This window comes from Melozone crissalis, unplaced genomic scaffold (assembly GCF_028551555.1).
Source record: "Melozone crissalis strain CALT ecotype California unplaced genomic scaffold, PUWL_Pcris_2 ptg000036l_1, whole genome shotgun sequence".
Taxonomy (NCBI): Eukaryota; Metazoa; Chordata; class Aves; order Passeriformes; family Passerellidae; genus Melozone; species Melozone crissalis.
The window spans coordinates 1071004-1085780 of NW_026535814.1; the positions used below are offsets into that span (position 1 = coordinate 1071004).

The 14777-nt window shown below is 41.4% G+C and overlaps 1 long non-coding RNA gene across 1 annotated transcript in view; it reads right to left on the minus strand.

The window, feature by feature from the left end:
• Positions 1-10948: 10948 nt before the first annotated feature.
• LOC128941672 (uncharacterized) overlaps positions 10949-14777 on the minus strand; it is a 110757-nt gene continuing 106928 nt past the window's right edge. Inside the window, exon 3 of the long non-coding RNA XR_008483569.1 lies at positions 10949-12728. This is a non-coding gene — a long non-coding RNA (uncharacterized LOC128941672). The remainder of the gene's footprint in view (positions 12729-14777) is intronic.

A 14777-nucleotide genomic window follows, 5' to 3' on the forward strand; every position in this document is an offset into this window, starting at 1 on the left:
CCATGGATTGTCCAGGAGTAATTGCAATTAATATTGCTGCCATGAAAAAGGCCATAATTAAGCAACAAAGTCAGAATTCCATTAAAATAATTGCAGAACCTCACTCCTTTTATAGTGGTGTTGTGACAATTCTGGTATAGGAAATATATCCAATATAAACTGCGTATGTAATTTTATTTTGTAAAGACTAATTTCAAAGAAGAAAATCAAAACTTTTTCCCTCAAGTCTTCTCCTAAGCTTCATCTTATGATATTTCCTGCATTGTATTCATACCTGAATTTTATTATTTCTGCATTTAGACCTATTTCTTTGTTCTTATTAATGGGTGGCAATGGAAGATCAAAAGGTGAATATTTTGAAATACTCATTTTTCTCACTGCTGACAAGTGGAATCTTTAGCAGACTGCAGTATGATGTAAATTTCACGAGCCAAATTGTCCCATCAAAGTAGTTTGAATCTAGCCTAATCTAAGCTAAGCTAAAGCATCCCACATAGCTTCATTTGTTCTCTACTGGAAGAAAACCTTAATGCTTACAAGGACAGTCAATGTACAATACGCTGCAAAAAAAACCCCAACATGGTTAGTATAATGGTTAATATAATTGTTAGTGTAATGGAATCTCTGAGCATGACACCATAACTAAAGACATTAAAACATTTATGAAGTGGAGGTAGTTCTTCATCTATCCATAATTTTCTGACCCAATTTGTTCCCAGACACTTGAGTGCTGTACAGAGAGGGGAAGGAAAGAAAGAAAGAAGGAAAATAATGTCATGTATCTTGATCTACTTTTATTTTTCTTATATATACAGAGTGTATATTTTCCTAGCTATAGAATATCAACTCTGTAAATTCTGGATGGAAAAATAATTTCCTATTTTTATTTAGTTCCTATATAAGGTCTGGAGCTGAGACCAAAACATTCAGGAATTCTGGAAGGACCAGAAAGGCAGATGGAGAAAATCCTTTCCAGCAACATCTCCATGACGTGTTTTGCTGCCATTATGTAGAATGTTCAGCCTCTGAGAACAGAGAATAGTACATACGGTGCAATGATATTACACTGGGTACTTCAGATGAAAAAAAAAAGAAGAGATTTTCAGCACTGTCATCCTTGTTATGACCCACTTCCATGAAAAAGGAATCAGGATAAACCAACAAAAAAAGGAATTACTAAGTTTCACAGGAAGTCTGTGTATGTTTTTAATCTTATTTCTTCAGTTTCAGAAAACCACATAATTGTAGTTCTTCTTGTATCTATAAAACTACATGGTTGTCTTTTAAAAAATCATTTTGAAATTGAATCTTCCTTTTCATTGGAAATATCAATTCTGCTGCTCATTATGCAATTGTCATGGTTAAGTGACAGAAGGAATTATCTGGAAAAATGGAGTGATTCTTTGCTTCAGCTTACAGTGCACCTTTGCTATTGAAAATCTAGATTTTATCTTCCTGGAAAAAATCACATTTTTCTACCACAGGCAATCTAGAAATGGAGCTCCTGCATCTACCCTGGCTGAACACTTCCATTACACAACCAATGGCTTAGATTTGATTTGCTAAGCTTCTCTGCAGTTACATTTTATTTCCCTTTAGATATTTTCTTTATCCAGCTGGTGTACATATGATATTAAATTAATATAGAAAATTATGTTGCTATCTCTGCTATTTTGTATATATATGTCCAAAAAAAAGTAATGCATGACAACTCTAACAAAAGACCCAGAAAAAACTGTGTTTCTCCAGCTAAGTTCTCCTGATCCCTGGCATTTTGTGGGCATGCACTACTCCTTTTAGGTGGTATTTGAAAAAGGAAATAAAAATATACGTTATACATTTGTGAGGCAAACAGACAACTCTTTCCTTCCAAGAAGATTCATAATTATTCCAGATTATGTGTTTCCTACTTCACTTTATTGTCTGATCAAAATACCCCTCATCTTGCTGGATTAAATTTCAGAGATGTGTTTACTTACCTGTGTAGTAATATCATTTTGCTTCATGAGCTCAATAGGAATGGAAGCACTGATTCCTGAAGTGAGAGATGTAGATGTGCTGGGGATGGGGACAACATGCATTCCCAACTTTTGGACTGCATCTGGAGCTAAATGGTCCTTATTGTTTACTTCAGCATGGCCAACTGATGTTAACTGTTTCCAGTAACCTACCGTAAGTGCAATTATCCCATGGCAGCAGGATTTATCCCCTGGTCTGCACTTGGCCAGGGAATGCAAGGTGATCTCTGTGCCAGACTTGATCTGTGATTTAGTGGAAGATTACAATGTGTGATCTATCCATATTGATCATATTAATATAGATTTTAAGTAAGAGCCTGATTTGTGATGTGCCTGACTCTCATGATTTGGCTGGCTTTGGACAATATTTCAGGCACTGTAGAAAGAAGTGCAATTCTGGAAACCAAGTGACTGTATGAAAATAAGAACTTTTGAAATTACCAGAACAGACAACCTTTTTCGATCTAAAAAAAAGGGTTTCTAGTCTTTATGGCTGCAAGGAAGAGCTGGATAATGTACCCAGATACAGTCTAGTAGCTTGAACTCTAGATAGAAAAGAAATTGAATTATATTTTTAATTATAAATTAATCTTTAAAATAAGATCTGATAATAAGGAATTAAGAGAGAACTGATTCCTGAATTTCAAAGTATCCATTACCACTATTGGCATGTTTTCTCCACTCCACAATTTCCCAGAGACTACAAGACGATTTGAAGAACCACTGCAGACTTTCAATAAAAACTTCTCCAGTCAGTGGAGAAAGATGACCCAGTTTTAAGTGTGTCCTTGCTCTGAAGCACCTCCCACATCCAGGGCACAGTCAAAACCAACAGAGGCCATATAACAAACAAACAAAGAAAAAACAATAAATAAATAAATAAGTAAACACACACACCCCCCCCCATATAATTCTGAAAAGAGTGGGAAAACCCAATATTTCAGATTGGGTTTACTTGTTTTAAAGCACTTCTATGCATGTATTGTCATGGATGAACCAGCAGAAGACAGAGATATCTTAACAGCCTCCAGAGAGAGGATGGTATTGACTCTTAAGAACGTCGCAGGCATCTTTTCATGAAAATCCTTTCGTTAGGATTTTTACCTCCTGAGAAGCTGAGAGGCCTCAGGAACAAATCTTGGATGTTTTTAATTAATGGCCAATCACAGCTGAGCTGGCTCGGACAGAGAGTCTGGGACAGCTGCCTTTGTTATCATTCTTTCTTTTTTATTTTTTGCCTAGCCTTCTGATGAAACTTTTTCTTCTATTCTTTTAGTATAGTTTTAATGTAATATATATCATAAAACAATAAATCAAGCCTTCTGAAATATGGAGTCAGATCTCCATCTCTTCCTTCAACATAAGACCCCTATCAACACCATTACATAAGAATTAAACGCAGGGAACGGGACCTCCTTTGCCTGATTGCCTGGCCTGACCCACAAAGTTGCAGGAGGCTTGCCAAGGCTGTGCTGTAGGTAAGGAGAACTAGACTGAACTGAACATGAGCAGTCTCCATGACACAAAATTACATCTAGATTTCTTATAACTGGGGAAAAACTGAACTTCATCACCCACAGCACCAGATCAAATAAGAGCATGTAGCCATGCTAGCCATGTAGCTCTCATCAGAGCTGAAACTACCCTACAGAAAAGGTAAGGACTGTGATTTTTGTATCCTCAGTATCACTATTGATGATCCTCAAGGACTAGACCCTTCTGTCATGGTTTGACACTGGCACAATGCCCATGCCCCCATGAAAATACCCCCTCCCTGGTTTCTGCTGTGAAATGTGACCAGGAATAAGCAAAGCAGCCTCTCATTTAGAAATAAAGAAGACTTTATTAACTAAAATACAAGAGAGGGGAAAAAACCGAAAACACACAAGGAAAAGGAAAACTTCACAAATACATCTTCTCTCCAACTCTCCAATACAATACATTCCCCAAATCACCAACTCTCGGTCCAGCACCACCCTTCAAACAATCAATCTTCAGTTCATCAAGAGGAGTCCTTCTTGTGCCATGGGCTTCCTGTCACACGTGGCACTGCCCGGAGATCATTTGCCATCATGACATCTTCCTTCCAGGCCCAGTGCTCTCACCACCGTGCATGGACCAGGGCTGCTTCTAGGGTTCCTCTTTTAAGGATGCCTTGTCTCATTCCAAAAAAGGCACAGTTTTAACTTCGGGACATCTGTCCCCCCCACATTTTTTGCACCCCCTGGGGCCAAGGGATACCCACACTGAACCCTCCTGGTTCTGAGGTCCTGCGCTCCCTGGAATGCAGTCTCTGTATCACAAGGAAACAGCCCATGGCTATACAAAAAAGAGTCCAGCAAAAATGCCCCTCCATCTTCTCCATTCCTCCAACATCTCTCTCTGGCCTAGACCTTAATCACTTGCCCATTTCCTTCTTCATTCTCTACTCTTATCTCTCTTCTAGGAAGGGTTAATGTTCTGTAAAGTTTTCATTGTCCACAAAGGGTTAAAAGCTCCTACAAATGGCAGGACACATCGCTGCCTCCTTCCCCCCACCCTTTTCCGCAGGTCGGCTGTGCCGGCAGCACACGATATCAAATTTCAAGATAATAGTCCCAGGCACGGCTCTCTCTCTCTGTGTCTTTGTCTCCCAGAAAGGGGGGGTGGGTGGGGGGGGGATACCTCTCAGTGGTTCTTCGATGCTTCCACCCTTGGTCCCCTCAGGGTCAGGCCCACCTCTCCCAGGCCGCGTGGCTTTCCCCTGCCCCGCCCAGCAGTGGGGAGCTGGCCAGGGGAGATCTGACCTGCTTCCCTCTCCGGAAATCCGAAGAGAATCTCCCAAGCTGGAGCCCTGCCTTTAACCTTGTGTTCTCAGAGGCGGATCCAATGTCCCAATGGCCAAACCAGGTGCCAGTATTAAAATCTGAGCACCCATTGGCCTGACCACAGCATCCCAGAAATCCCACTGCCTGTCAAACCACCACACCTTCAGGAGAGAAGCAGTGGATATCCTGGCTTTTCAGGACATGGGGAACTGTGGGAATCCTTAAAATCAGAGGGTTTTGGGAAAGCTGCAGAAGGCAGGCCTCAGAGACAGCAGAACTGCGATTAGAGCTAAACAGTAGCCATAAGATTTGTCAGCAGAAAAATTATATACAAATTAGAAAAATAAGGACAAATAGAACAATGGTCTTAGTATTAACGCTTGTCTAGAATAACTCCCTAAGCTACAGAAGAGTATTTCTAGTGAGATATTAGGAAGTTTTAAGCTTAATAATGGAGCTCTCTGCATTTTGTTTTAAGACTTACAAGTAGATATTGTGTTTGAAATAAGCAAGCATTGTTTTAACCAAAGGTAGGTGTGCTTATAGTGGTTGGATGGAACTACTGTCAATATGCTTTTGCTTTGTATGATTAGTCAAAAAACTTAGTAAATTGTAACATTAAGATCTTTGTCTGCTGTGGGGATGTAAGCTGCTTGCATCTTCCCATTGTCAAAACCATGTAATGAGACTGATGCTAGAAAATAAAACAGCTTGAGACACATTCGTCAGCAGTCCCATCTCGTTTGTGATTTGTACATAGCCCCCCCGGCCAGCTGTGATAACATATTTTAAGAAGAATAAAGAATTATTGTGCAGTTATAAATATGCTGAGATAAGAGCAGAGTGAGAATATATGAGCAGAAAAACTCTGGAGACACCAAGGTCCGTGAAGAAGGAGGGGGAGGAGGAACTCCAAGCACTGGAGCTGGGATTCCTCTGCAGCCATTGTGCAGCCTATGGTGAAGCAGCTGTGCCCCTGCAGTCCATGGAGATCCACCTGCAGCTGGTGGAGGAGCCCCACATTGGAGCAGGTGGATGCCTGAGAGTTGGCTGTGAAGGCCTCTGGAAGGCCTGTGCTGGTGCAGATTCCTGGCAAGGACATGCAGACCTGTGGAGAGAGGATCCCACACTGGAGCAGGTTTCCTGGTAGGACTTCTAATCACATGGGGAACCCAAGCTGGGGCAGGCTGTGTCTGCAGGACTGCACACAGTGGAAAGGGACCCACATTGGAGTAGCTCATGAAGACCTCCTGGGGAAAGGACCCCATGCTGGTGCAGGGAAATGACTCCTCTCCCTGACCAGTGGCAGAAACAACCTAGGATGAGATGAATGAACATAACCCCCATTCTGTCTCCCTGTGCCACTAGCAGGGGTGGAAGTGAGACCTGGAAGGACAAAAGCGTTGGGGGAAAGGTGATTTTAAGATTTGCTTTACTTCTCATTTCCTGTTCTGATTTTGATTGGTAATTAATTCAGTTAATATCCCCAAGTCAAGTCCATGACAATAATCTGTATGTGAATCTCCCCCTGTCCTTAGCTCAAGTTAGGAACACATTGTTTTGTTTTTCCTCTCTCCTGTCCACTTGGAGAGGGGAGCCTAGAGTTGTTTTGGTGGGTATCTGGCATCCAGCCTGGGTGGGCCTACCACACCAAGGCAATTACACCCTCAAACACAAAAAAAGAAAATCCCCACTTGTGAGTTTTACTTTGTAATGGACTTCTGATCCAACTTCCAGTGAAAGATACTAAACTTGAAACTATGACTCCGGTTTTAGCATAATTCTTCTGTGGGTGGTTAGATATCTCAAAAACACGTGCCCAAATTACTTCCCCATGTCATAATTCAAAAGCATGCCTTTCCTCTGACTTCGCTTTATCTGTGATTAAAAAAGAGCTTTTCACTCTAACATAGAGTATCAAATATTTTAGTTAAGCATCTGGTTACTTTCTTAACAACAGTCTATTGTAGGTAATTCTCAACACAGACATGGTTCAATCACCTTCCCCCACGTCCCCTTTTTAAAAATCTAAAGAACAGTAAATATTTGGAAAAATAAAGAACTATGCACAAACCGAAGAGAAGGAGAGGAACCAACAACAAAAAACTAAATTAACAAAGTTATCCTCCTGAAAAGTTTTTAACTAGCTAAAGATAAATATTTCCTCTGAAACAGCATTTTTATTTTTGACAGAATAGTAATTCTTTACCAGTAAAACAGAAAATAGTACTCAATTGCAATCATCTGTTGTTTTCTGACCAAAAAGTTAAGAATATAAGTTGCTTTTTCATGTGCATGATCATTCATAATACCTCTAAAATGAGTTCATATGAACTATGACAAGAAGAAGAAAATATAAACAATTTATAAGATTGTGGAAATAACAAAGATTAGCCCATTCAGACAAATTTCAATTAAAATATTTTTTAATAGAAAGGGAAATTGTCGTTTCTGTATATTTTGCATAATAGAGAAATGCTGTTATAACAAGAAAAAAGTTGTAGTTCATATGTAATAAACAATTTATTTTTAAAAGTTTAATAATTCAGCAAAAAGTACACAAAGCTTTCAATTTTGCAACTAAAACTTTCACCCAGAAGCAATGTTAAAAGAGGTACAGAGACATCACTGTATACCCTGGCATGTATAGATTACCTTGCAAAAAATTGAGTTATCTATGGTGTAGGTGATACCTCAATTGCTTTCTTTTTGTTTTAACAACTACTTGGAGGATGGTGAAAAAAGTTTAAAAATACCCTCTTCTACACAGCTCAAAGAGTTATTGCAAATTAAACATTATTTAAAGAATTTATCAAAAGCATGAAAAAGATTTCAAGATTTTTTTCATTTTGACTTCACTATATTTTCATGGGGAAATATGAACTCATAGAGGAAATACCAAGATACAGGCAATTTTATGATATTTAAGAGTAGCATCTGCTACTATTTTAATGCGCTCGCTAGGTGTTGGGGGGTGGATGGGTTTCTTTCTTTCTTTACTTATAGATTTTTTCCCATAAGTTGCTGGGAAACTAACTACTGGGTACTTATGGGTACTGAAGAAAAAAGAAGTGGTCAAGGTTGGGAGGGCTACACTTCTTTTCTCTGGGAGCTTCTCTCCGAGGAGAGAGATACCACGAGATTTGGGGCAAATAAAGGACGGGACTGGAGGCAGCTGAAGTCTCACTCTCTCTGGGCTTCAGAGGATGATGGTCAGACCTGCGGCTTGGGGAAAAGAATTTGCTGTCACCACTATAACCCAGCTGGGAGCTGCCTTTCTTCTGTTGCTGGGCCCTGCATCCCCTGCCCTGCCAGGACACCTCACAATTCCAGCTACTGCCACGGAGTTTCTGATAGATCTTGTCCACCAGCCAGGGATTTCTGCTCATTCCTGCCGGCCCAGCTTGCTGCTTCCGAGAGTCCTGCTGGGGCACCGGGACCAACTGCCCCAGGGGGTTTGGGAAGCGCAGCCTCTCTTCCATCCCTTCCCATCTCAGACAAAGCCGCCATTACCGTGTGCTCCCCAAGCCCGCGCAGGAGCGCCCCCTGCAGCCCCGTGAGGATCACCGCACCTGCCCTGCCCACCGGGAGCCACCAGCGCCCCTGCCGGCTGTGACCGGAACTGCACGAGAGGGTTTGATTTTCCTCTAGATAGTAACCAAGGGTTGCTGATAGGCCTAGTCTATTTAGCATTCAGAGATAAGGTGAGGTCGACTTGGATAACTTCACAGACATGTTTTGACTATTTAGAATTCAAAGAAGAAAAATAATAGAATATAGGAGACAAGTGTATATCAGGTAAAGGACATAAAATGTTTCACAAATAAACAGTTTTATCTATTCTCACTTAATGTAACTCCCTATACATTCCCCCTTTTTATTTTTAAAACTGATGCTTCAAAACACCATGAGCATGTTCCAAAAATTGCCTGGCCTATTGAAACATGGGGAATGATCACTACCTAGGCACAGAAAAACATCTGCAGTTTTTGTGAAACATATGCCGAGCCATTATCTGTCCTGATGTGTGATGAAACACCTACAACAGAAAAGGCATGGCAAAAATTATGAATAATATCCTAAGCTGCTTCACCTTCCAATGCTAATGCAACCCATGACATGAGCAAGGATGTCAACTGCAGCATAAACAGAATTTAAATGGCCAAACTCAGGCATTTTTATAACATCTGTTTGCCATTCTTACAAAAGGAGTTGGTCTCTAAGACTGGTACCATAATAGTACGAAATATGAGTCATATGACAATCAGGACAAGAAGAAATCATTGATTTCCCTTCACTTTGTGACAACTTCAGTTATTGCCATAGTGCCTAAGTACCTTGGAAAAAAAATGATGAAATAACACATTAGGTACCATTTTTACTGCCAAAGCAGCTCTAAGGGAATCCACATTGATCAATTAAGGGAATCCTTGTTGAATCATAAATTCATATTCCCAACAATCATCCTTGTTCCAAGGTACAGCAACTTTTCCAGTTTTTCCTCAATCCATCTGTAAAAACTGTTGTACTTTCCACTGGAACAGGAGAATAAATTTTTTTCCCCTAAAAAGGAATGTCCCTAGTCAAAGTCAAAATAGGATGAGAAGGTAAATGATACATTATTTAACCAGTAAAATAAGATAAAGCAGATTGCAATTTTTTATTGTTTTGCAAACCCCACTAAAAATGCTATTATTATACAGATATCACAATATTTACAGGATCATGGCCTAAGATTTTATGACAACATCTGACCCTTGATAATGATATCTGTAAAAACCTCATAGTCCTGAAACTGTTTTTCGAGATCTGAAAGATAAATATACCCATTCTAAAATATATAATTTATCTTCCCAATTATCATTCTATGGACACAACAGTCCACATTATATTTTTGTTCTTTCAGAATAAATTATAACACACCAACAGAAGTACTTGTCCTGCTAACAAGTTTTCAGGTCAAAGCTAATTCAACTTTTTTCATTACCTTTTTTTACTACATCAATCAAATATCTCTCATCAGTAGAAGTAATCCCTGACAATAATTCAAACCAAGGCTTCATTTGATAATAAATTATTCCTAAATATGACCTAATCCAAGCTATTGCATGAACCAATTTTTATACATCAGTAACAGTTTTAACTTCAATGTCTAATTTTACAGGCTGAGACATAATCCAAGTATTTGTTATTATCAACCCCAAGTATTTCCAAGGCATCTATTTTCATACATTCTCTGAGGCAATAATGAAATCCAAAAGTTTTCAAATTTGTTACAGCACATTGTTCAAGATCTGACAGCTGTTATTTATTATCAGAACCCAACAAGATATCATCCACGTAATGATTGCAATAGTAATTACTAAATTGCTCTTGCACCTTTGATAAGGCCTGTGCCACAAACCATTAGAATTTTCCATTGATTTGTTTTATTAGATTCAGCATGATTTAAACAAGGCATGGTAAAAGCAAATTTTTCCTTATCTTGTTCAGCCAATGGAATGGTAAAAAAGCAATCTTTGAAATCAGTGATAATATCTCCCATCCCTGTAGAATCATTGTAGGTGTTAGAGGACCTGGTTGTAAAGATCCCATTGTAACCATTACAGCATTTATTTGCTGTAGATCACGCAAAAGTTTCCTTTTTCCTGATTTTTTTTTAATCACAAAAACAGGGGGATTCCATGAACTAAATGACTCTTCAATATGTCCAGCTCACTCTTCAATATGTTCTGCTACTAATGCTTGCAGGGCAGTAAGCTTTTCAATAGGAAGCAGCTACTGGTCAATCCAGACATGTTTACCTGTTAACCATGTTAAAGTTACAACTGGATGCTTAAGGCCTTGCATCACAGTGGTCCCTGATAAAAATCCATAGTAATTTTAACACCCCATTGGGATAAACAATCTCATCCCCATAAGTTACATGGGGCATTGGAAACATAAGGCCTGATGTTTGCTTGTTGGCCATAAGCATTTTTGACATTAATCACAATGGCAGACAGACCTCCTGTAGCAGTGCCACTGAGTTCCATGTTTCCAAAACCTGCTTGAATGAGAGGCCATAGTTGAGGCCACAAAAGTTGTGAAGGTCTAGCTACATCTCCTCCCATGTTAATAAAACCTGTTATTATTGTGGTATCTGGATAATGTCCCTTGGCTGTAATAATGCATTCCTTTTCCAGGCATTGATCTGTCACTTTTTGAGTCCTAAATACTTGAGGTAGCCCTGTAGATCAAAGACCTCTTTGGTCCAGGTTCTTCTACGTGGACCAGCAACACAGAGCTCTGAGCAGCTCCCAACACTTTTGAGAGATCTGAGCCCTCCCCACGGACTTCCTCCAACTGCAGCAGACATGGCCCCCTCCATCGGGATGCAGCTCCCGCCCCCTTTGCACAGTGTCCAGAAGGGCAGTAAGGATGGGGGAGAGGTCCTGGGGGTTCAAGGGGGTCCCAAACAGTGGCAACTCTCCCTCACACCCGCAGCACCCTCTCCTGGGTGCCAGCAGCCGCTCGTCGCAGGGTGGGAAGAGGGAAGGGTAGAGGCTCCTCCAGGAAATCTTATCACTGTCATTTCAGGCAACGACAAATTACAGATTTAATGAGTTCATTCTTCTGCTCAGTTCGGCGGGGAGTGGGGGGACAATCATCTCAGCTTGTTCTTCAATTTGTCTCTACTGTGAATGCATTTCAGCAGAAATAACATATTTTAACTTAGCATTCAGTTTGATTAACTGTTGTGCCAAAGAAAGCCACACAGGCTTAATACAGTCCTTTAGAGACATACCAAGGAGCACCACCTGTCTCCCATGATAGCAGACCCCAGAAAAATCCCCACAAAAGCAACTCCATCTGACTCCTCCGGGAAAAACACATTCTCAAGCTGAATCCCATCTTTCTGCTGTTCCCCATTAACTCCCATTTCTTGTTCTGTCTTCCATATTCTAACACTTAATATTAAAGGCAACACTAGGATCAGTTTCAAAGTCCTATGATTTTTCCACAACAACACACCATGAAGGGCACGATTAAAAGCTTGAAAATCCTTCTTCTTCAGCAAAACTTTGAAGCAGTTTGTCTTCCCTTATTAACTGATTCTCCATTATGTTCCCCAGTGGCTCACTTTTATTACATGAAAGTATGAAAGATCAGTCTGGACCTACAGCAGCTCCCCATGTTGCTTTACGCTTTACTGGAACTCCCCATTGTTCCCAGTGGCTTACCTGCATTCCAGGTGTCAAAATCAATGTCATCCAGACTGACAGCATCTTTCTGCTGCTCTCAAAAGCTACACTGGGGCCCTGTGTCGGGCCATGCCTCACCCCACAACCCAAATGTTGCAGCTCTCCCAGCTGCCGGCAGCCCTTCTCAGCTGCTCCCCCATCACTTTGGCTGTCACCATTTGTTGTAGTTGAGACAGTCATAGTTGAAATGGAGACAATATAAAGCAATACTCCATTTTCAGAAGGCTTCAAACCCGTTTTTGTTCTAGCATGCATGCTTTTTATACATTCTTAAAAAAACTCCTAAGTTTACACTTTACTCACTGGTCAGAAGAGACAAAGTGCTTATTGGAATAGACAATTGCAGGTTTCTCTAATTTACCCTTCTTTCTTGGTTTCTATGTCAACAACATTGGTAGGAAATTCTTTCATGGATAAACATGGATCCTCTTACCAAACTTCTTTCTGGCTCACAGAAGTCGCTGTAAAACCTCTTTATACACCTGGATTGGGTGGGGGTTCTGCTGAAGGAAATAGGTGAGATGTGACTTCAGCAGGTGGTGGGAAATCCTCCCCTTGCCTCAAAGAGGGTGATGGTGCAGCAGTGGAACCCACATACATTGTAACCATCCAGGCTCCAGCTGTCCTGCAAGAGCAGTCACAGACAGCTGCAGTCACTCCTGTGGAAAAGCAGAAGTCTAAGATCAAACCAGCACGCTCAGTTAATAATGATGTGAAACGAGGGAGCTCACAATCCATAGGGGAGCAGGAGGCTGAGTTCATCATTGGGTCCCTGTTGTATGACAGTCTCTGTAATATGTGAAAAGACATTGTACAATGGGGACGTAAGGCTTATTCAACCTGGTGACTTCAGGTTTGGGACCTTATGGATACAGGTGGGCAACTGAATGGTGGTGAGGCAAGGAATTTGGGACTCTTGACCCAGGACTCAGGTATGAATCAGATTTCTGTAAGGGAGCCAGGGTCCCTTTCCCTCTGGGAGTGGCTTTTAATGAGTGTAACAGAGAGGTTTGTCCACAGGGAGAGAATGCAGGAGCACCATCATAGAATGTGCAGGAAGACCCTTGAGCAAGGGATCCAATAGCTGAGAGAAGTGGCAGTATTGGAGGTACTCTTTGGGAGGAAGAGGCAGCATGATAATGACCCTGATAAAGTCAAGTGCACAGGGCAAATGTTGTGTAACCTGGCAAAGCTAGGGCCATCCCAGTACACCACTTCAACAATTACAACAATTAATGCCAAGGACAACTGAGAGACAGTGGGTTCTGTCACCAACAGGCTCAGAAATTATGTGAGTATGATCAATGGCCCAATATAGGTTCATGTCTCTGCTGTGATTAAAGGACCTCAAAGCAGAGATGAGGGAGATCAGTGCTGCACCAGGGCAAGTCACAGGCCCCAAAGTCAGAGCCCAATGTTCCCCAGTTAGAGACACAGGGTGCACCCCACAAGCTGACCTGTGGTTCTTTCTGCACAACCATGGGGAAGACATGAGAAGGTGGGATGGGAAACCACTTCTGCCCTGAAGCACAAGTGTGTCAGCTCAAGGAGGGAAACAGTAGCCAAGAGAGTTCCCCTAAAGTGAAGGTAGCGTCAGCCTCCCATGACTGAGCTGCCAGGTATTACAGAAGGGGGATCTCTTGGATCCCCTTGAAGGAACCTCTTGAATTAATGTTGGAAGCCAAGGTGAGCCTGACTGGGAAGGAGTGGCAGAAACATCCTATTGTGAATGGCCCAGAGGCCCCATGTATTCTGGGCATAGGCTTCCTCTGGAATGGCTATTACAAAGACCCAAAGGGACTCGGGTGGGCTTTTGGAATAGCTGCTGTAGAGGCAGAGAGCATTTAGCAGTTGAACACCTTGCCTGGACAATCAGAAAACCCATCTTCAGTAGGACTCCTGAAGGTGCAAGAGCAACGAGCACCAATTGCCACCTGAATAGTGCATCACTGGCAGTACTGGATGAATCGAGATGCGGTGATCCCCATGCACAAAATGATCCGTGAGCTGGAGAGCCAAGGAGTGGTCACCAAAACCCACTTACCCTTCAACAATTGCATTTGGCCTGTGCACAAGTCTGACAGAGAATGGAGATTGACTGTGGAATCGTGCCTTGAATGAAGTAACTCCACTGCTGAGTGCTACTGTGCTGAACATGCTGGAACTCCAGTAGGAGCTGGAGTCCAAGGCAGCAAGGTGGTACACCACTATAGACATTGCCAATACACTTTTCTCCATTCCTCTGGTAGCAGAATGCAGGCCTCAGTTTGCTTTCACCTGGAAGGGCGTGCAGTACACCTGGAACTGACTGCCCCAGGGGTGGGAACACAGCCCCACCATCTGCCATGGACTGATCCAGGCTACACTGGAAAAGAGTGAAGCTTCAGAATATCTGCATTACATCATTGTGTCGGGGAATGCCATAGTTGTTGTTTTTTTACCTTGCTATACATACTTGTAAAAAACTATTATTCCTATCCTCATATCTTTGCCTGAGAGCCTCTTAATTTCAAAATTATAATAATTCGGAGGGAGGGGGTTTACATTCTCTGTTGCAAGAGAGGCTCCTGCCTTCCATAAGAGACATCCATCTTTCAAACCAAGACACTGGTGTAAGTTTACCAGGATTTCTGTGAAAGATTGTCTTTTCAAAGATTCTTTGTTCAGAAATAATACTGGATTTGTAGTATGTCTTGGACATGTTATAT